Raw genomic sequence first — 5945 nt, 5'->3', positions numbered from 1 at the left:
CGGATAGAGACACTAGTATTGCTAGTGATCGATAGTAACCTTGCCTAGTCTAGCACGTAGGCCTTCGAGTGCGGCTTTGAAAGCTTAGGCAGTAGGATTAGTACCCTGCTAGCGTTAAATAACATTGAGCTAGATAGTTTCATTAAACAGATGCTATACATAGCGTCTAAGAACAACTTTAGGTATATTAGTCTAGCTTAGTCGACTAAAGAGAGGGCGACCCGCGACTAGAAGCAACTAGCTAAAGTCACTACATATACAGATCGTAAAGCCTCTAAATAGTAGGGAGGTGTCGATATCCGGATTATCTTAGTCCGCCTATAGATAGCTCGGATCTTGCTGCCCTACCTATCGCAGTCGCTTATCAATCTAGTGTAGCTTAACTAGATTAATCATCGATTTCTCGTCGATTATAATATATAGGATGTTGGTTATATATACTTAGAAGGCCGATAATGTATTACCCTCGAGAGGGATATATTCTTTTATCGTAAGAGGCAACCGGAAAGCAGAATGGATAGTAGAGCCCTTTATACTAAAAGTAGTAGCACTAGTTAGAGCGATTCGCATAATCGGATTGCCGAGCTAGTATTGTATAGCACTAGAGGTATCGAATTGTTCTACTAGTCGCTCGATAGCAGAAGAGAGAAGCTCGATTATATAGGACTTGCTAACGCCCGCCTTACTATCGATGTTTAGCAAGATAGGATCCGGTATAGTTGCCCTATTGATTATCTTATTAGCATAGTTGTAGATACGGTTATACCAAAGTCGCTGTTCTAGAGAGAGGCCGTTAACCTTCTGCTAGTGGTTAGCAATAGTGCCGATCTTCTAATAAGTGCTTTTAGTGCTACGCTTGTTCTTCTACTAATCCTTAATATCCGGTCTAAGATTATAGAGCCCGACGTGAGCGGTCTAGTCGTAATCCTTATCAATTTAACGATTGCTAAGGTTGTTAAGATCCTCATCTTCTTTAGCGGGGTTTCGGTTAGGTATAGTACGTATAAGAAGCTCGCCCTCTACTTCCTCCTCTTTAGGCTTATAGTGTTCCTCCTCGAATAGGTCTTTAGTTAGGGTAGGGAGGTTGATTCTAAAGTAGTCAAAAGCGTAACCGGTATAGTTGTTTGTGCACTACTCATATGCGTCTTGCTATATATAGAATTCTTCTTCCGGATAATCGGTAAAGGTATATAGCAGGTTAGGATATCGACTATCGAAAGGGTAGTATAGGGCGACCTTAGTGCGGCAGTAGTCTTCGTAGGTCCTATTATCTTCCTATAGATTGCCGCAGTACTTAGGAAAGTAGTTAATAAGACGAGCCTTCGCACGAGGTCGTAGCTTGAACGTTACAAAGTCCTATCGAGTTAGGAACTCGAATAGGGTAAGGTTAGGCCGATTAAGGAGGTTAGACTTAGCGAATTTCGCTAGTAGGATACTAAGACGATCGATATACTTTAGCAATAGCGATTTGCCCTATGTAACGATCTTACCGACCTGCTTATTATATCGCTTGACTTTAGACTAATGCTATAGAAGCCGACAATCGAAGCTCTATATCGTACGAGAGCCTTAGGACAAAGGTAGACCGAGCAATTAGTAGCAAGCTTCCTAAGCAGAGATGTCGCGCTTACCGATAAACTTATTTATTATTTTAGTAAAGAAGGAGACTATAGGCCGATTAGAGTTCTAGAGTTGTAGACTAAGCTGTTTAGCGATATCGAGTAGTAGTATACTACGCTTCTCGGCCTTGCTATAGTACTTAGCAAGATAGTCGACAACGGTGCCTTTTAAGGTATAGGGAGCGAAGTCGGTATTCGTAAGCTACGCTATCGAGACGGTACGATTGTAGCTATTCATCTACTTATCGTTACGAGGCCCGTTATACATATAGTATCGGGGGTTAAGGTCTCTACTAATGCGTAGTTTATCGTAAAGCTCTCGAGGATAGTAGAAGCGGCAAGTACGCGCCCCTATATCCTTATTCTTCCGCTAGTAGTATTCGTAGCCGCATTTATGCCGCTAAACTCGATTGAGGTTTAGTATAAGGAGGTATACCGTATTACGCACCTTATACGGCGGCATAGACAATACTATAGGTTCTCCTAGCTATAGACTAGTACGATCCGGGTCTAGCTAGAAAGCAGTAATATAACGACCCTAGAAGGTAGCGAGCGCGTTACGATCCGCTTAGGTATTAGATCTCGGAGGCGGAAGCAGCGCCTGCTATATATGCGGGTCTAGATTATTATCCTTAAGCTAGTATATGCCGTAATTGTATAAACTGCCGCGAGCCTAGAATTCAAACCGGTTCTAATAATCGACAACGCCAAATTTAGGCTTAAGGACGGTTTGCTAGAGGATAGTATAGCGCCGGAAGTAGTAGTAAGCTGCAATTGCCGGGTTGTCTCGCACATTATTACGAGCAATCTTGCGGCGCTAGTGCTTATCGCTAGTAGGGATATTAGGCATATGCTTCTATAAAGACTACTACTAGTTATCGGCGGCACTAAAAGTAAGGAAGAGATGCGGACTACCTAGAGCTATAACGTAGACCTTAAGTTGCTTACGCTTGCTAATCTAGTAAGCGCGGGTGCCTCGTAGCTTATCGGTATATCTTATTAGATTAGAAAGTAGCTTCTTTAACTCATTATCGTTATATGAAGCTAGTGCGGCCTTCAGATCGTTAAGGGAAATCTCCTAATATTCCGGGTTCTGCTAGACTAGAAAGTCGGCGATACGGTTGCTCTACTTCCTTATAGAGGTATTTAAAGCAATATATCGGAAGCGGGTATATTAAGCAAAGCGTCCGTCTTGATACTTAAGTATATACTTAATGTATTTATCGTACGATATACTACGCTCTCGGTATTCTACAAAGTCGCCTACCCCTATTAGATATAGTAAAGGAAACGCGAGCGAGAGGAGGGCAATCGACTTATTAAACTTAGAAAGAGGAACTCGATCGTATAGAGGGAGAGTTAGGTAGTTCTATAGCGGATCTCCTAGGCTATCGTACTAAGCGGCCTATATACGGAGCTCGTCGTCTTTAGCCTAGCGCTACTCCTCCTACTAATTAACAACCTCCTGCAACTGTTACTACTAATCCTTTAGCATCCGGGCTTGCGGAAGGGCAGATTCGAAAGGATAGTCGGCGAAGTCCTCCTTATCTTCGGCTTGCTCTACTTGTTTAGAAGAAGGCTGCGGAGCCGATATATTAGGAATCGGTAGAGGGATGTCTTCCTCGGTATAGTACTAGACATTAATGCGATCGATTACATCATTATCGACTAGAAGACTAGATAGGCGGTTCTCGTCGATAGCTATATCGGAGTAGCCCTTATAGTTAACCGTTAACTATACTAACTACTAACGAATAACGGCTTAGCGAACCCGGAAGTCGCGCTTAAATATACGCTTAGTCGTATTATCGCCTTGTACTAGTCGAAGAAGAACGGTCTCTAAATGCTTAGGAAGTAAGGGAAGTTCTTACTAAAGCTTACCTATATCGCGTAGAAAGTTAACTACGTTATTCTTATATCGGTACTACGCGCCCTTAATTAGGCGAAGCTCGACGTAGATATAGACACGTGCGATAAGGATCTCCTCAATCATCGTAAGCTTTAGAAGGTGTACTAGGTATTCGCCGGGGTCTATTCGATTGCGGCTCGATATAAGATTAGGCTCTTCGGGTCGCTTATTGCTATCGCATATTATACGACACTTCTTACAGATATTAAAGGTAGGCGACAGTTCACGATTGTCTAGTTATATATTAAACTAACGCTCTTTATACCCCTTCTAAAGCTCTTCATTCTAGCATGTCTCTATCTTCTCCTATTCTAATGCCGCAAAGAAGTCGGTAACTAAATCGTAGTCGATATTAGCGAGAGCTTGCTAACCGTCGAGATCGGTATATACTTAGATAGGTAGATCGATAGGGTTGTTAGTAAGGAAGTAATTGCGTAGGTCTTGCTTATATTAATCGACGCGGGTACGGTCGCGCTAGCCGGGTCGAGGCGTACGATATAGTAGAGGCTCGTTATCGTTATTACGGACAATGCGGTAAGCTATATAGCAATTCTCGAGTTCCTAAGAGCTATTAGGCATATAGAAATCGCGTCGCTTTGTCTCGTATCGGCGAAGGATGCACTACTTGTACTAATTAGGCTCGTCGTTATCTCCTTCTACGTAATAGTAGCAGACATCGACACTAGGATCGGCCTTAGGGGCATCGAACTTGCGGGCAATAGCACGTAGCTAGTTACAAATACTATACTTGAACTAGCGTCGGGCATTGCGAATTAGTAGATTGTGTAGATCTCTAGTAGGTAGGCTAATATTACTAAAGGCGGAGCTCGGCAAGGGAGGATCGCTGCTATAATTAGTTTGCTATATTAGTCGAGTAGTCTATAAGGACTAAAGAGGATGCCCTACTAACAGTTGTTCGATAGTTAGCGTAGGAGGAGGATGTCTACTAGCGCGACGCTCTTATCGGTATTAGCGAGAGATTGCGGCGACTTAGGTGCGAGCAGTAGCGGTCGCTACGTCGTTACTGCTATGTTAACCGCGTAGACGGAGACCTGCCGCACTAGAAGACTGCGTTAGAAGCGACGGTAGGCCTATCGAGCCTAAGCCTAAGCCTAAGCCTAAGCCTAAGCCTAAGCCTAAGCCTAAGCCTAACGAATATAGCGGGTTGCGCTTAATTGGATCTCTAGCGGATAGATTAGATAAGGAGGGGATAGAGCTCGAGGGAATAATAGAGCTCTATATAGGGGAAGGCGAGATAGAAATTAGATTAGATACAGCGCCGGCTCGTAGTATTAGTGTTAGTGTCTTAAATAGACGGCCGCGCTTATTTGGAGTAAGCACATCGGTATCCTAGTCTATATCGCGAGGATGCTTTTTAGATACAGCTGCGTTCTTTTTCTTGCTCTTTATATTCGTAAGACAATATCTAAGGCAGTGCGCGGTCGCTTTAGTCGTAGTGCTAGTGCTAGTGCTAGTAGTGCGAAGGCTCTAGAATTAGGTGCGCTTCTTACGCTTGCTATATAGCGGATTTGTACAGACTCGACTACTATTAATACTCGGATCGACCTCTTTATCGTCGAGTGCTAGATTGTCGATAGCGTCTTCGTTACGATCGGGCGGAAGAGTCTTGCGCGGGTCACCGTTACCGCTAGGAGGGCCTTATCCGCCTAGTGCGCTAGCAGCGGCTTGCTAACCGAAGTGCTAAACGTCGGCTATGTTTAGATTAAGAGGGTAGCTAGAGTTAGCTGTAGAAGGAAAGCAAAAGGGGTAGGTAGAAGTCGTAAGGGGTAAGTTGGAAGGTAGAAGGTAGAAGGCGGAAGGCGGAAGGCGGAAGGCGGAAGGCGCTCTCTATTTGTAGAACGCTAAGCTATGCCGAATTAGGCCTAGAAGGTGAATGCGGCTTCTTATATATAACAGATTAGACTTGCTATACCTAACCTATATATACATCGCTCTTAGTACCCGCATTACCTTGCTTACGTTAGCGTTCCGGACAAGTTAAGTACTCGCTAAGGCTCGGTATTAACTTGCCCTCTACTTTAGTACCCTTATTCTGCTTACGTTAGCGTTCCGGACAAGTTGAGTACTCGCTAAGGCTCGGTATCAACTTGCCCTCTACTTTAGTACCCTTATTCTGCTTACGTTAGCGTTCCGGATAAGTTGAGTACTCGCTAAGGCTCGGCATTAACTTGCCCTCTACTTTAGTACCCTCGTTCTCCTAACGTTGCGTTCCGGATAGGTTAAGCTCTCGCTAAGGCTCGACTAAACCTGCCCTTTACTATAGTACCCTCCTCGATGCTGCGATACTATTCTCCTACTAGTGGCTTTGCTTCGAGGTGCCTAAGGCATCCGTCGTTATCGTATTGATTACTTTTGCTAGCGTGGTTTTAGTAGAATTACGCTCAATCGATTCAACT

Source organism: Pseudocercospora fijiensis (assembly GCF_000340215.1).
Source record: "Pseudocercospora fijiensis CIRAD86 unplaced genomic scaffold MYCFIscaffold_5, whole genome shotgun sequence".
NCBI lineage: Eukaryota > Fungi > Ascomycota > Dothideomycetes > Mycosphaerellales > Mycosphaerellaceae > Pseudocercospora > Pseudocercospora fijiensis.
Note: the sequence above shows the minus strand (reverse complement) of the source record.